Raw genomic sequence first — 18,125 nt, 5'->3', positions numbered from 1 at the left:
TTCTCCATTTGTTTGCTCTTTCTGTCCACTTCTCCACCTTTTTGTTTGTTTTCCTATCTTCTACTCATTCCATCTCCCTCTTTTCCTCTCTGTTTCTCTCTATAGCTCAGGAATTGCTCTCAGCATTAGTCACAATGTCTGTGGCAAATGTGTGATGGCAACCAGTAATGCTGGGGGTGTGGTCGCGTGCTTGCTTCCGGGACGTTACAAGCTTACTGTGAAAAGAATATGAGAGTAAACTAGCAAGAAATATAAATACAGATTGTAAGAGCTTCTACAAGTATGTAAAAAGGAAGAGAGTAGCAAAAGTAAGCATTGGTCCCTTAGAGGCTGCGAGGGGTGAAATTATAATGGGGAGTAAGGAAATGACAGAGACTTTAAACAAATATTTTGTACCTGTCTTCACAGTAGAAGACACAAAAAGCATACCAAAAAAGTGGGGAACCAAGGGGCTAATAAGAGTGAGGAACTTAAAGTAATAATAGAGAAAAAGTACTTGAGAAACTAATGGGACTAAAAGCCAACAAATCTCCTGAACCTGATGGCCTACATCCAAGGGTTCTAAAAGAGGTGGCTGTAGAGAAGATGCATTGGTTGTGATTTTCCAAAATTCATGAGATTCTAGAATGGTTCCAGCTGATTGGAAGGTAGCAAATGTAACCCCGCTATTCAAGAAAGGAGGGAGAGAACACAGGGAACTACAGGCCAGTTAGCCTGACATCGGTCATTGGGAAAATGCTGGAATCCATTATTAAGGAAGTGGTAGCAGGGCACTTAGAAAATCATAATATGATTAGGCAGAGCCAACATGGTTTTATGAAAGGGAAATCGTGTTTAACAAATTTATTAGAGTTTTTTGAGGATGTAACTAGCAGGGTAGATAAAGGGGAAGCAGTGGATGCAGTATATTTGGATTTCCAAAAGGCATTCGATAAGGTGCCACATAAAAGGTTGCTACGCAAGATAAGGGCTCATGGGGTTGGGGGTAATATATTAGCATGGATAGAAGATTGGTTAACGGACAGAAAACAGAGAGTAGGGATAAATGGTTATTTTCTGGTTGGCAGGCTGTAACTAGTGGGGTGCCACTGAAGGGATATTTACTAGTCCTAGCCCCTATGGGGCTATCCCGGATCAGGCATATTTCTCAGACGTTCACTTTCAACTAAAGTTTGATGTAGCCGAATCCTAAAGATGCTTAATTGGGTCTAAAGGTCCGGGCTATCTCTCCCTAAAGGAAAGGAACAACCCGAGAATGTTACTGTCCTCCAGATAGCGCTTTTAATAAGTTTAGCTAGACTGTAATGTCCCAGATATTATGAGGGTCCAGAGAACTCCTTCAGAATTCTGTAACTCTTTAGCAAAGAGTGTACAGGTTGAGTTTGCGAGTTATTGATACAGAAGACTTATGTGAGACAATTCTAAAAATATATAGAGGTTTATTAAAGAACCGACATGCAATTTACAGTTGATGAATCAGTCAATCACAACGTTAACAGTTCTAAAAAGAGAAAAAATATGGTCTTATTATCAGAGAATCTTACTTTTAAATCTTAACTTCGCTACAGTATTACAGTTCTTAAAGTTTTCTATACAGGATAGCCATCAATATCAAATACCTTTCATCCCCGAGGTACAAAGAGTTGGAAGACCACAGAGCCACCTCTGTAGCTGAAAATCGCTTTGCCCGAGTCTGATATCCCATTTGAGACTTCAATATTTATACCCTTTTTCAGTTGCATTTCCTTTAAAATTTCTGCTGATGCAAGTTAATTATCCCTATTCATCTTTCTGCCGTCCTCTACAATTCTTACTGCTACATCAGCTTGTAATATTCCAGAATCTTGTCTTTCTCCAGGTGTTCTGGGTTAACCATATAAAACGGTGTGAAGGGCAGGTGTTCCTTATCTTATGTCATCTTTACGAGGGCAGATGCCATCTTTACGAAGTTTAAATTAAAACACCTTATCCAGGGTGAACCATTGGGCTGGATTTTGCTACGGGGGCGGGTTGGAGGTGGGAAACCCACATTCGGGCTTGTTGTCCCGCCTCCATGGAGATGTGGCCAACCCACTGGATTTTCCTCTGATTGACCTTGTTGAGCCCGCCCTGTGGGCTCAGCAGGCCAATTAAGGGCCACCCGGCAACAGGTGACGTCAGAGATTGACATTTCATCTGTCAAAAGCTTTTGGCAGATGAAATATCAGTGTTTAACAGCTGTTTGAAGCTGTCAAGCACTGAAAAACTGCTAATTCAGCCTCAGTCCTTTCTCAGGATAACTTTAAAATCATTTTGCTGCAGAAACCAAGAAGCTGATTTTTTTTTTAAAATCGGAGCTTCTGTTGTTCTTGCAGCCGACTCCCGACACCAGAATGCAGGACTCCTGTAAAGGTAAGTAAAAGTAAGTTAAACTTATTTAAACACTTTAAACACTTGCAAGACACTTACCTTTGGACTCCTGCACCCCTCACTCACCTGAACACTGGGCATCTCGACCCCTCCAAGACCTCAGACCCACGTCCCGCCTCGAAAACTTTTCGTGGTTTGGAGCTGTCGGGAAGCCCACAAACCAGCAATAAAAATCGCGAATAGGCAAAAAACTACCTGTTAACTACCTGTTAACAGGCAGTTTAATTGCCTTTAATCCCTTCCCGCCTCTGGGAGTCGGGTTCCAGCACTTGTCGGCAACCCGACTCCTATGAAATTGACATGGAGGCGGGTTGGAGGCGGGATGGGGTCGGGACCCCCGGATCTCCGATTTTTATCGCCCGCACGCCTCCAACCCGACTCCAGGGGCTTAGGAAAATCCAGCCCATTGTTTTTGTTCCCAAAAGTCAGCCTGTCGGAGCCATGTACCTCCTGTTTCAATAAGATTATTTATTCAGGGCCAACAACTGTCTTATCTCAATTGGCAGAATTTTTTCATAGTTATTTCACAGTTCGGTTTCTAGATTTCCAAACCCAGTTTGTCATGTTTTAATAAGGCCAAAATTCTTTCATAGAATGGTGTATTTTTCTGAATAGGTTGTATGGCTTATTCCTTCACACTGCAAGGATCAGTGCTTGGGCCTCAGCTATTTACTATCTATATTAATGATTTAGATGAAGGGACCGTGTGCAGTGTATCCAAGTTTGCTGATGATACAAAGCTAGGTGGGAAAGTAAGGTGTGAGGAGGGCACAATGGCCACTAATTTCACAGCGGAGGCGGGAGAGCTGGTTTCCGGTTCCAGTCACGATCCTGGCTGCAGCCACTGTATCAAAGGGATTTTCCCTAGATTGGCCTTGTTAAGCCCGCCCTGTGGGCTTCTCGGCCAATTAAGAGGAAGCGGGTCTGATGATGTCATTTGATGATGCGTCATCAGCCGGTTTCCTTAAAGGGACCACGGCCACATTGAGTTTGACAGTTGTTCTGTCAGAGTTTGACAACATTGAGGTGCTGCAAACACTGACGAGCACTGCACAAAGGTGGACGCTTGCACCCAGCCTCTCCAATGACTCCCTCCATATGCTTATGGAGGGAGTCACAGCACGCAGGGAGGTTCTCTTCCCTTCCAAGGGTGGAAGACCTCCCCAGGACACCAATGTAGCCTGGTTGCACATTGCACAGGAGGGCAAAAGCCCTGGCTGCAGTGGCGCCAACCTTTCAATGGTCTCAGTGGATCACGGAACGTTACTGCAAAGCCACACTCAAACTCACTCTGCTGTGCCACTCAACACATCTCCATCACTCTGCCTTCCATACCCTTCTCCTGCACATCCTTACTCACACCAACTTACCTTGCACCACCACCCGTCCCTCTCTACCTACATTATCACATCCCCATCTCACTAGACATCCCTCACACTCACCCTCATCCTACTGCAAGCATACCAACTAACAACACACAAGGGTAGGCACTTGAGAGGTTTAGCCAATGTCCATGTGAAGTTTCTGGTCGTCGTACGTGTCTTCATACTGTTCCCTTTTGGGGAACTGTATGAAGTGGTGGAAGGATTTCTGGCCGCGATTAACGCTCCTTCCGTGACCATAACCATCTTCGTACCAGCCATTAGGGTGGTTAGTCCTATGGCAGGAGGGTTTTACGGGCTCCCACAACCCATGCGAGGGGGGGGGCCACCCACACCCACGGACGCAAGTATCCCGCTGGACGTGTTGTCATACTGTGAAATCTATTTTTCCAAAACTGCCCCTTATTGGACAGATTTGTGCGCACCTTGAGAAGTGTCTTACTGAGTTCCAGTAAATGTTGAGACATAACTCCACCACCCCCCCCAGCTATAGTGATGAGTGTGCACATGGAATGGCTTGGACATTAAAGGGATGCTTCACGGTGCTGGTGTGAGATGGTGTTAACCTGGTGCATCATGTGGCAGCCAGAGTTAACAGCGTCAAGCAAAGTAAATCTGGCCATGGTGATGCCATTGCTGGCGTCCCGGGCAACAATATTGCTAGGGGCTGTTGTCCTGTGTCCCGTGCAGCATCAGGTGATGGCGGAGAAGGTTGCTGATATTGGTGTGCCTGGTGATGTTGGTGTTGGGGCTGATTGTGGAAGGATTCAGAGGACCAAGGTCTGATTTTTCAAGGGCACCGATGTTGCTGCAATAGATGGCAGCTGCAGGTGAGATGACAGGAGCGATCTGTCAATGGTGAGAGAGGTTGTTCCAATGAGGTGGCACTGGACATACAGTTGCCTCTAAACACTTGCAAGCTAAAGAAATCTCTATATGTATTACAAATGCAGTAACCAACAGTTTCTGTGCTCTGAAACTGACCATCTGCAACATGGCATCCTTTACACCACTTCTGCAGCTGTCAGCTTATCAGATACATCAGAGCAGACTCAACTCATGCCAGGGTAAGCTGGCGTGTTCCCCGAGCAGCAGGTAACCCATGGGGGAGAACATAAAATTGGAAGGAAGCCTCAAAATAGCTTTAAATTGCCATTTAATGATATAAATTGTATTCCCCGCTGCTTGGTGTTGGGTCAGTTCTGCACTGACAGACCCTACACCTGGGAAACTCACGTGGAGGCGGGTTGACAGTGGGTTTCCTACCCGCTGTCAATTTTTGCTATTTTGACAGCAGACCCGCCTCCAAACCCGCCCTCTGAGCGCTGGCAAAATTCTGGCCAGAGTCTGCAAAGGGATAGAGACAGTTTAAGTGAGTGGGCAATAAGGTGGCAGATGGAGTATAATGTGAGGAAATGTGAGGTTATTCACTTTGGTAGGAAGAATAGAAAAACAGAATATTTTTTAAATAGTGAGATTTAAGTGTCCTCGTACAGGAAACACAAAAAGTTAGCATGCAGGTACAGCAAGCAATTAGGAAGGCAAATAGCATGTTAGCCTTTATTGCAAGGGGGTTGGAGTACAAGCATAAGTAAGTCTTACTACAATTTGGTAAGACCACACCTGGAGTACTATGCGCAGTTTTGGTCTCCTTATCTGAGAAAGGACATACATGCCTTAGAGGCGGTGCTACAAAGGTTCACTAGATTGATCCTTGGGATGAGAGGGTTGTCCTATGAGGAGCAATTGCGTAGAATGGGCCTATACTCTCTGGAATTTAGAAGATTGAGTGGTGATCTCATTGAAACATATAAGATGCTGAGAGGTTGTTTTCCCTGGTGGAGTGTCTAGAACTAGGGGGTATAGTCTCAGGGTAAGGGGTAGGCCATTTAAGACTGAGATGAGGAGGAATTTCTTCACCCAGAGGGTTGTGAATCTTTGGAATTCTCTGCCCCAGAGTATATTCAAGGCTGAGATAGATAGATTTTTGGACTCTAGGGGAATCAAGGGGTATGGAGATCGGACGGGAAAGTGGAGTTGAGGTCTATAAGGGGGGGCTTCTTTTAACTGGTTTAAGGTAATTTACCTGGTCAGGCAGGCTGCTGCTACACTGTAAACCAATTTCCAATAAACCAATTTTCAAACAGCGGTTTCGAATCGCTACCCCACCTTCCAGTTCTGACTGCAGGACTTATAATTAATGATATAAAAACGGACACATGGTTTGGGTGAGAGAAAAATCAAGTTTTATTACCTACAAGAAACTATAATCAAATATCAAACTATACCACACGAACACAGTAATTACAGTAAAATTGCTTAAATGGGGGAATGCAGACAGTAAAAACGAGGGGTAAGTGACTACAATGTTGATTAAACAATCTTAGCAATATCCCCTTAATTACCATCCCCCAAACTCCTTACTAGCTTGCTTTGCTGAGGAGTCAGAAACTCTGCTCACATGTGGCCCAGCGAAGTGAGAGAGAGAGAGAGAGAGAGAGAGGCTCACCTGTGGTCCCAGGAAGTAAAGAGAGAGCGATAGCTTCTCAGGAGCTATCATATATGCCTTGTGAGCACACCCCCCTGCTGTTTGCCTGTCTGGAAAATTCGCGCCCAAAAAGTTCCAATTCACAAGAGAAAAGCTGTGATTGGCTAACTCAAAGTGGTTGGCCTGGGTTAGTGTGTCTGCACTGTGGGGCCGAAATGTTCCCGCCCACATCTGGAGTTTACCTGGGCTGAAATAAAAGGCAATACAACTGCTCTATTGTCCAGAATGATGGTTCATTTAAACACATTCAATGCTTAAACGGTTCCCATTCAAGATCCGGTTCCACAGTTTCAATGTCTCATTGTCGGTGAGTAGTTATTGAATGTCTGAATGGCTGTGTAAACAGAAGCAGTTTCAAAATGATTGTCCTGTGGTTTTTCTCAAGTGGGCTAATCACTTAAGTAAATAAACAACTTCAAGTGCTTCTGAAGGGAACCTCCCTTTGATTGGCAGGTCTGACTCACAGCCACTGCTAGATCCTCCCACTTTATACACACAGACCTCTCGAGCTGTTTGCTTGTCCTATTCTTCTTGTCCAATGCTTTCTGTGGCCATTTTAAAACCTTTTGTGATTGCCCAAACTCCAGGGAATGATTTTATTAATAAAGTACTGTCTCAAGATGTGTGAATATTTTCCACAGAATTCCTTGACTCCTGTGTTGTCCACGTTCTTTTCAGACCCCTCTGCAATTTGCACAGTTCGAAACTCAAAGGGTACCATTTTAATCTTAAAGTCCTGCTGTTGAGACAATTCAGGTCACGCAATTCTTCGTCCACGATGTGGACCAATATTTTCAATCTTCAGGGAAAATAGGGGAAATTTGCGAAACCCCTACAGGTCGAAGATCAGCCATGAACTTATTGAATGGTGGAGCAGGCTTGAGGGGCCGTATGGCCCACTCCTGCTCCTAATTCTTATGTTCTTATGCTCAATTTGTATAAAAAGCCAAATAAACTGGCAGAGTGAAGGGTCCTGTAAGAATTCGCAATAATTTACAGTTCTGAAGATCAATTTTTTTGATTAAAGAATCCCTGGGCGTTGTGCTTTTAAATTTCCAGGGATAAAAATGGCTGTCGCACCACATGGCCGAAGACAAAAAGGCTTGGAATGCAGCTTTCTGTGTCTGGAAGTAAGGTTCAATGAAGACAAAGGACAATGCTTTGTTTACAAAGCAATTGAATGCTATTAGCATTTGTTTGTATAGCGAGTGGATACATCTAAACCGCAGAAGAGACTTTTGTGTCTTGAATGGGATCCGTTTAAGAATTGAATGGGTTTTTAAATCACCCAGCACTGGACAATAGGGCTGTTGCATTCTCTTTTGTTTCAGCCCAGGGAGCTCCGGAAGACACATTAACCCAGTCTAACCACTTTGAGTTAGCCAATCACAGCTTTCTCTTGTGTATTGGACCCTTTGGGCGGAGAATTTTGCACACAGCCCTTGCAAGGCAGAACGGCAGGGGGCTCACCAGGTATAAAGATAGCTGCTGAGAAGCTATCTCTCTCTCTTTTACTTCGCTGGACCACAGGTGAGCAGGGTGTTCTGACTCCTCAACAAGGCAACCTAGCAGGAGTTTGGGGTGGTGATTTAAGGGAATTGCTAAGATTGTTTAAATAACATTGTAGCCATTGTATCCCTCATTTTCGCCGTCTGCAACCCCCTGTTATATGGTTTTACTGTAATTACTGTGTTCGTGTGGTATAGTTTATTCTTTTGATTGTAGTTTATTTAGGTAATAAAACTTGATTTTTCTCTCATCCAAACCACTTGTCCGTTTTAATATCATTAATTATAAGTTCCTCCACTCAGAACTGAAGGAGGGGTAGCGATTCGAAACTGTTGTTTGTAAATTGGTTTAGAGTGCAGCAGCAAAAGGCTGTTGACCAGGTGAATTACTGTAAACCAGGTAAAAGGTTGGAATTGGTCAGAGCTCAGAGGCAAAGGCTGCTGGCTAGCTAAATTACCATAAACCAGTTAAAAGATGCCCCCCTTACAATTGGCGAGTCAGGCAGGAGTGGAGGCAGTTTTTGATTTAATAAGTGGTCTGGATCTGGAGAAAGCATCAGCTATAGTTTCTCTCGTTGTTTTCAGTATGTGGGTAGCCCTGCGGATGTTAGCAGCAGCGTGTAGGCTGACCTATCATGGTATAGGTGGCTGGGTTAAAAAGGGTGAGAAGAGGGTGCAGGAGGAGGTTGAAGAGGCCAAGAATCGGGAGTCCCGACTTGAAAAATGCCAGGCGGAGGTAGAACGCCTCAGAGAGGTGTATGAGGCCAGAGCTAGTGGGATGAGACTGCGGGAAGAGAATAACAGGTTTGGTGAAGCAGATCATGGCCCCTGTAGGGCAGAGATAGAAAGCCTTAACGTGGCTTTAAAGGTAGCAAGGGGAATGATTTGCGTGATCAGCCCGAAGGCAGGTCAGCTGGATTTTACTGGCAGCCCAAATCAAACCGCCCCAGAGGCAACACCCAGGGAAAGGCTGGCTAGGGAATTAGAGACCCCAAGACCGCAGCCCACAGCTCCGAGTCTTGAGGAGCTCTGGCAGCGAGGAGGGGTGGACAATGGGGTGGTAGGAGAACACCAGCAGGTCCCGCTAGGCAGGCAGGGACCAGGATTAGTGTACCCCCTCCAACAACGGAGGTACGGTCTGCCCGTGAGGAGTGAGCCTGAGAATAGGAATCCTCAGCCCACAGCAAGTTCGAGTTCACAGGCAAGCACTGTGGCTTGTGTGGGGGGAGGAGCCATTCATGTTCAGAGTAAGCTGTTTAAGCCAGGGAACAGGGAAGGAGAGTTCTGGGACCCCTGTAGAGCAGGTCCAGTAGCAGAAATCCGGGACAAGGGAGGCACACAGGGGATAGTTTTGGCCCCAGAAAAAAGGCAGGTCCAAAATTCCCCAGTTAAAGCCACCTGGGTGAGGGAACATGAGTTTGCTGTCCATGCAAGTTCAAGTTCACCACCTGTAAAGACAGGCACTGTGGCCTGTTTAAAGGGACCAGCTTCTCAGCCAGCTTCTAGAGTGGTCCCCCCCATGATGTGGGACCCTGGTGGGGCAGGGATAGCAATCCCTCTTGCAGGAGACAAAGGGAGGGAGCTAACACCAGGTTTTAAACATGGGGAGGAAAATTTCCAGCCACAAGCAGCGGGTGGTGAGAGTATACCTGCCCCCAGCACAGGAGTGGGCAGGGAAGAGCAGGCAAACCCAGAGAGAGATTTGCACCGGCAGGCTGCCAGGTACATTATACAGTGTGGGCTATTTGGACATGGGGGAGAAGGCTTCCAGCCAGCTGGGGCTGTGACCCAAGCTCAGGGTCCGCCAGCCAAAGTTTCCCCCATAGAGACACCCCTCAGAAGGTCTCAGCGGGTGCCCCAGCCTAAGAAAGCATGGTCACCCACTTTACAGTGGAGTAGGGCGGTCTCCCGAGCCAGGGAGAAGCCAGAGAACAGAGACCCCCGCTCAACAGCCATAAGCTGTGGGGGACCAGAGACAGGAGGCAGTCCAGCTTCGCTGCAGCCAGCAGCAATCTGCGACGGGGCCAGGGATTAGCCTGGCCGTCCGGAGACGGGCGGCATTTGTATTATAGCTATGTGTGTGCATATAGCTTGCTTTAAGGCATACATTTTAGTTTCATATAACCAGTTTGAAGTTTAAGTGAGAGGTTAAGTTTACATGTGTGCCGAATGTTAGTATTTTTGGTCCGAGGTTGAGGGACCCGACCATGTCTCCACCTAAGGCAGCAGGTCAGTGAGACCTGGCTGCATGTCCCTTTTAAGTTTTTGCAGGAGATTGGAAAATGAAGCAGCCATGTTCGCCCAGCCTGAGCTGGGCATCGAATGAAGATATGGAGACAGAATGTTGGGGATCACCTCGCCACTGGACGAATCCAGGAGACCCCGCAGCGATCTTTGGGAAAAAACCGGACAGGGTCCGGAGGAACTTGCCTACTCCTCCTACGGGGAGGAGATGGCCCCAGCTGGGTGGGGCATGGCCCCCAACCCAGCACTATCCTGACCGAAGTTCACTTGCGGGAGACCTCGCTGTTGAGGAGTCATGATGGGGAAGCGCGGGCGCCTTGTCACATAGGGACGCATTCCCTGGGGGTGGGTGGTGATGGCCCGGGTAGGATTGTAAGGGACGGGGAGACCCAAGAGTCGCGTGGGTGCGTTCGGGGAAGGGAGGAACTCACCCGGGGGCCCACGGGCAAAGTTAGCATAAGTGTGGCTGGGGAGGATGAGTGGGTGGCCGGATCAGTGTGGGGCCAGGGAGAGCCGCCACACAGGCACCCATCATTTTCTACAGCCAGTCGAGGGTAGACGGAAGGGGGAAAGACTGGGAGTCGAGATCCCATGCTCCCCGGTCTCAGTCTGTGCTAAGGTATATTTTAAACAGGAGGGGTACCCCACCTCCACAAAAGGACAAGGGAACGGCTCGGGGCTGGCGGAGCAGACTGGTCTGTAAATCCATTCTGCCTGTTTTAAAGTTTAAGACGATCAAAGGGAGGTGGAAGGTACTTTTACTGCCCGAGTGGGAGGAGCAATGCCCACTCGAATTTCGCGACCCACCATCGGCATGTGATGATCGGGGTTCATTTAAGCATGTTGTTTAATGATTTTTTGTATTTTGTGTTGCAGCCTCAAGTTGAGCAGAGGCGTAGGATCCTCTCCGTGCTTGGGACCAGTTTGTGACAACTCCAAGTTGAGCAGAGACGTAGGACCCTCTCCGTGCTTGGGATCATTTTGATTACATTGTGTAACTAAGATTGCAACATTTTGTAATAACTTATGATGTAAAAAAAAGTGTTTGTAAATTTGGTTTACACTGTATAATTTTACAAGCGTGTAGGGGTATGAGACCCCTTGTTGAAAACTGAAGTATCTGTAAGATGCCTACCGTACCATGGTTTTTTTTCTTGAATTTAAGGGGAATAGATGGGACGGGGATCAGTGGCAGATAGCTATTAGGTAAATACAGGGGATGGTTGTTTGTGAGGGGTCAGAAATCATTGCTCATTTCTTCAAGAGGATACTACAAGCAAGCTGGAAGTATCGAAGGGTGGACTGTAAGAATTTGCAATAATTTACAGTTCTGAAGATCAATTTTTTTGATTAAAGAATCCCTGGGCGTCGTGCTTTTAAATTTCCAGGGATAAAAATGGTTGTCGCACCACATGGCCGAAGACAAAAAGGCTTGGAATGCAGCTTTCTGTGTCTGGAAGTAAGGTTCAATGAAGACAAAGGACAATGCTTTGTTTACAAAGCAATTGAATGCTATTAGCATTTGTTTGTATATCGAGTGGATACATCTAAATTGCAGAAGAGACTTTTGTATCTTGAATGGGACCCGTTTAAGAATTGAATGGGTTTTTAAATCACCCAGCACTGGACAATAGGGCTGTTGCATTCTCTTTTGTTTCAGCCCAGGGAGCTCCGGAAGACACATTAACCCAGTCTAACCACTTTGAGTTAGCCAATCACAGCTTTCTCTTGTGTATTGGACCCTTTGGGCAGGGAATTTTGCACACAGCCCTTGCAAGGCAGAACGGCAGGGGGCTCACCAGGTATAAAGATAGCTGCTGAGAAGCTATCTCTCTCTCTTTTACTTCGCTGGACCACAGGTGAGCAGGGTGTTCTGACTCCTCGGCAAGGCAACCTAGCAGAAGTTTGGGGTGGTGATTTAAGGGAATTGCTAAGATTGTTTAAATAACATTATAACCACTGTATCCCTCGTTTTCGCCGTCTGCAACCCCCTGTTATATGGTTTTACTGTAATTACTGTGTTCGTGTGGTATAGTTTATTCTTTTGATTGTAGTTTATTTAGGTAATAAAACTTGATTTTTCTCTCATCCAAACCACTTGTCCGTTTTAATATCATTAATTATAAGTTCCTCTACTCAGAACTGAAGGAGGGGTAGTGATTCGAAACCGCTGTTTGTAAATTGGTTTAGAGTGCAGCAGCAAAAGGCTGTTGACCAGCTGAATTACCGTAAACCAGGTAAAAGGTTGGAATTGGTCAGAGCTCAGAGGCAAAGGCTGCTGGCTAGCTAAATTACCATAAACCAGTTAAAAGATGCCCCCCTTACAGTCCCATATTGCTATACTAATGCATCACTTGTTGGATGCATCCATCTCATCCGAATGGAACAGTAGTAGTTAATCTTTATTAAATATTTCTGCAACTGTACTTAGTGTATTTAAGTAGACATTTCGATAAAATGCTTTAAATTGAGGTTTTTTATTCAGTACCCCTCTTCAAACTTGAATAATGGTGCTGTTCTTCTGGGACTTATTGCCTGTTTATACAAACAATTGATTTTAGTACAGAATATAAACACAAGTTAAAGAAATGGTTTATGAATTTAGAATTCATTACAAGATATAAAGATACCACTTTGAAATTTGGCACTGTTTCATTTGTCACACATGTAACCTACTATAAACAACACCTTTAATATTATAACCACATTTTTTTCCAGGGAAAGTAGTTCAGAGAAGTTTCATGAGTTCATGCTGCACCTTATACTAAGACTGAAATTGTGGTTACTTCCACTGTCCTAAAAATGATTTCCCTGTTTGGGGGGGTGGGTGGGTTTCATTCTCAGTAATTTTCTACTGTTATACCAGACTGGAGGAGAGAATCTAGTTTGTAGATGGCAAGCCCTCATACCCTCTGTGAATAGCCAGTCCTACTACTGTAGTAATTTTGAAAAATTCTCGATGTTGCCGATGCAGGTACCAGGTCCGCAGTCTGCTTGCTTGAATGTCTTATACTAACAGTGAAAGGCGCGGAAACCTGCATGAACTCAAGGCTTAAGCTTCTTGGAATGCACTGCCTGAAAGGGTGGTGGAAGCATGCTCAATAGCAACTTTCAAAAGGGAATTGGATATATGCTTAAAAAGGAAAAAAAATGGCTATAGGGAAAGAACGGGTTAGTGGGACTAATTGGACAGCTCTTTCAAAGAGTCAGCACAGGCATGATGGGCCAAATGGTCTCCTTCTGTGCTGTAAGATTTTATGAAATATAGGCATCTGATAGAAAACATTGTTACAGGCACTTTGAACACAGAAATTGCTATTTTAAAGGTAAGTTCAATCATACTCTAGTAAATGTTGTTTCTTTTTTGTCTTTATTATGTTATAACCCTCATTTCCTGTAGTAAGCGGAGAAAGCAAGATGGTGGCTGAAAGGATTTTTATTTTAAAAATTGGATCTATGTGATTCATTCTCCTTCATTTGTTTTTCAGCAGATTCTGTAGACAGTGAATGCTCGACTTGCTATCTTTTTTTAAGCTGTTCATCATTGTAATTTCATTCATCTGCTTTCCTTACATTTTACACATTCATTATCTCTTCATTTATAATTTGTTGACGTTTTATGAAATAGACCTAATGCGTGATACATGGTTTGCATATCAATTGCAATACAAGAATGTGACCTAAGAAATGTGACTGACCAAATGTGTGCAAGTCACAATTGCGAGGATTCTCCTCTTTGGGATGGTGTTCTGGTGGGATGGAACTTCTGCCCACCTCTCCAGATCTGCCTCAAACCCATCCCCTTTCCCTGGGATGCAGATTATTCATTATGCATGATGGGATTCCCGCCATCAAGAGGGAGTCTGAGGGTGAAAAACTATGGCGGCGGTGCAGCAGCCACTCCAGAAGAGGCAGTCGGGACCTTAAAGAAGCAGCAGCTCTCCGAAGATCGGAATGCATATCCCACTGAAGGCCTGGGCTGAGACCGTGGGCTTCAGCAGATGAGTGCACCACCACCTTCCACATGGTGGCCACCAGAAGTGGCAATGAGTAGGGTGGATGAGAGGACCATCCTCCAAGGACCCAAGGCCCTGCCCCATTGCCACCATTTGCCTGCTGCATGTGAGGAAGGAGAGGTCAGCGGCAGTCCCATTGAGTGCAGTGGGAGGGGGTTGGGGTGCTTTAAATTTTCATCATGTGGCTGTGAATCACATTGGCCGAATTGTCCCTTAATCGCCACCATAATCCCGGACAATTCCCCCTAATGTGTTCCTAGCAATAAATAGACATTTTATAGGTCAATTTTTCAGGTATTTGAATGATGAATCACTAAAGCTTTAATAATTTTTATACTATATAACTCGAAAACTGCATACCCACAGCTTCATTCAAATTCAAAGGTGAAAATAATGCAGTATGATATTTGTTTTTTGACATGTATGTATCCTCACAAGAACATTTTGAAATATAATTTTACTGAAAATGTGTCGTTTTATTCCCTAGATTTTTTTTTAGAAAAAGTTGATGATAAACAGCTGCAACTGACTTATTGACAATAAAACTCATACAGGCTGCAAGGATGGCTGGTGTGGGAAATGTCACACGGCTTCAGTAGGGGTGTTCTTCTGAGGCTGATGTTATGGCAGGTTTAATGAGGCAAAGTAGAGAGAGATTTATTCTGCATCTGGGTGTGTGCTGTATGATCTGGAGGTAATTGGTGCTGATTACTGGGTGCCAAAAATGGAAATGTTCAGTTCCACTACATTGGCATCCCTCACTTCATTGAGCAAAAAATTCAATGTTATTTTAATTATTTTTTCCAATGGATCAGATTCGATTCTAACTGTGCCCTCAGTAAGAGCACGACCACGGGACATCTCAAAGCACTTTACAACCAATGAAGAACTTTTGGAGTGTAGTCACTGTTGTAATGTGGGAAACACAGCAGCCAATTTGCGCACAGGAAGCTCCCACAAACAGCAATGTAATAATGACCAGATAATCTGTTCTAGTTATGTTGATTGAGGGATAAATATTGGCCAGGACACCGGGGATAACTCCCTTGCTTTTCTTCGAAATAGTGCCTTGGGATCTTTTACATCCACATGAGAGAGCAGATGGGGCCTCGGTTTAATGTCTCATCCGACAAACGGCACCTCTGACAATGCAGCACTCACTCAGTACTGCGCTGGAGTGTCAGCCTGGATTTTGTGCTCAAGTCCCTGGAGTGGGGCTATGAACCCACAACCTTCTGACCCAGAGGCGAGTGTGCTACCCGCCGAGCCACAGCTGACACAAAAAAGTTTACAAGTAGTGCTTTAGTTAACATCAAACTGCTTTCCCCTTATAAGAGTTGTTCTTTGTTGTGTTGCAAGTGTCACAGAATTACCTTCCTTAATATTTTGACCCTCTTGAAGAAAACTTAAAAACTTTGATAAATATATGGGTAGAAAGCCAACATTTTTTACACTGTTGGTGTGTAATTCTTTCCTTCTATAGTAAATAGGATTATGAGTTGAGTGTCCATGCTTGTGAAGTATAACAACTAAACTCTAATGTTCCAGGTTCACTTACAGAGCTCCAGCACATACTTATGTTGACCATTCTCCTATCAGTACTCCCGTTTCCTTGGCCATTAAAAGAATATAGCCTTCCTTCCTCTATTTCCTGCACTGCCCTGCTCACTTAGGGATGGTGTCGCATGCAATGCCCATCACATAAATGACTGCTTACAAAAGATAATATTAATACCAGCGTTTCTTTGAAATCTGTTTGTTACGACGCAATATATTGGAGGCTATGTATGCAGGGTGAGGATGGTATGTTATACCAGTTTATTCATAGGAGCATAGGAACAGGAGTAGGCCATTCATTCTCTCAAGACTGTTCTGCCATTTAATTAGATTGTGGCTTATCTGTACCTCAACTCCATTTATCCACCTTTGCTCCATATCCCTTAATACCCTTACCTGAAAAAAATCTGTCTATCTCAGTTTTGAACTTTTCAATTGATAGCTTTTTGAGGGAAAGTGTTCCAGATTTCTACTACCCTTTGTGTGAAGTGCTTCCTGACATCATCCCTGAATGGCCTAGCTCTAATTCTAAGGTTATGCCACCTTGTTCAGAGGAAATAGTTTCTCTCTATCTACCTTATCAAATCCTTTGATCATCAGTGACCTGCCCTTGTTGGAAAGATATTGGCCCTGAAATTGTGTTCGGCAGCATAACTAAAGAGTACGCCGCTGACCTCCGAAAGAAATCCACACTTACCTGGTTCAAGGCCCCCTTCGAAAACTTGCGTTGTTTCACTGCGGAGTTGAGTGCACTATAGTGGCCTATGGATCCCAGGGGCGCACCATGTGCATAAGCGTACCTGGGATCACGTGGGGCCGTGCTCCAATCAGGAAACAAAAAGCTCCAATGCCCATTCATGATTTTTTAGCCTCACCCCGGTAAATTAATAAATAAATCAGGCTCTCATTCTTGGCAGAGTTGTGTTGGGATCAGGAGATAGTTAGGTGGGTATAGATACTTATTTGAAGATTTTTTATTGTGACGGGTGTATATTTCAAGCTGCTGCATATCCCCCCCTTCCCATACGCTGTGCAAACAGGCTCCTGTGCCTGTTTGCACCAGCCATAAAGTTTTACTGCGTAATTGCTGGGCAGTTGGTGGGCAATTAGCCCAACTCTGCGCCAGCAATAAGGATTTCATAGTCGGAGCAGATGATCTGTCAAGTCGGATCTTGACAGATTGCAAGTTCGGGATTTAGCAAATGCGCTCCTGAACTTGCTGTCTATTTCAAAGGCGGTATGATGGCGTACTCTGAGAGTACGCCGTCATATCAACCGCAAGTTCTGCCATTCAGTTTATCCTAAGTTTTAACTTTCCCTGGTATTGTAATGGTTAAAGCATGTGCATAAAATTTATTTTTGTGCTTTTGTTAGGGCAATTATTTTAATTAGGTTTAAGTAGTGCACAAAGGGATTTTATGTAAACACATTAACCTGCATGCTTTCAGAAGAAACAAAACCCTGAGGAGGTTTGGCTCTAGGTAGAACTGCAGCTGATTTATGAATGAAATCTGGAATGCTGGGTACTGTTGCTGACTACTGAGTATTCTTTCACAAAATTGCCAATTTGATTCTGTTTTTACGGAAACTGCAAATCAGGATAAATACAGAATAGTAACGGGCACCTAGGGTAAGGCAGTAATATGATTTTATGGCCCAGAAATTCGGGTCGGAGGCTTCCCGCGGGTGCAAGCCTCCGACCTGCACTTACCTAGCGCGCCGGCTGTTGTGCTGTTAGCCCGCGTGGGATTCCGATCCTGAACCTCCTCCAACTGCCGGCGCGCAGTGCTTGCGTATCCCAGGGGCGCAGTTAGTTCGAAGCACTCCCTGGAATCATGTGGGCCATGGAGAGCCAATGGTAGCAGGGAAATGTCCATTCATAAAATTGACAGGAAGAGCTGTCAAAACTATAAATACTATAAGCCCCAAAACATAACTAAAACTTCAAATAATTTTTTTTTTTAATCACATTTTTAAAATAACTATAAATTACATAAAATAACTATTTTAAACAATAATTTAAATTTTTGAAAAAATTAATTACATTTTCTAATGGGGCTAAAAATAAACTTACCTTTCTTTAAAGTATTTAAAAATAATAAACCTGTGGAAAAAATGTTTAATTTTAATTAATTCACCACTTACCTTGTTAAAAGCAGACCTTGTGCCTGCTTTTTGAAAGTGTAACTGCTGGAGACTTACCCTCCCGGAGAAACCTGGAAAAAAACGTAAGTTCCAGGCGCACGCGCTGCCTCTCCTGCGCACGCGTTCGACCTCTGAACTCCTTCCTTTAAGGGAACGGAAGTTCCGGTTTCCCGCGCATGCGCAGTGCATGCATGAAACCGGCACTTTTGTTCGGCCTACAGGTGAGCACCCAGCGCGTACTCACCCGTGGAGACTGAATTTCTGGGCCAATAATTCTGATCGCTTTATAAACCATGATCACAGAAATCACAGAAAC

This window comes from Somniosus microcephalus, chromosome 21 (genome assembly GCF_052327205.1).
Source record: "Somniosus microcephalus isolate GS21.2 chromosome 21, FLI_Smic_1.0, whole genome shotgun sequence".
NCBI classification, from domain to species: Eukaryota; Metazoa; Chordata; class Chondrichthyes; order Squaliformes; family Somniosidae; genus Somniosus; species Somniosus microcephalus.
This window is presented reverse-complemented; position numbering follows the sequence as displayed.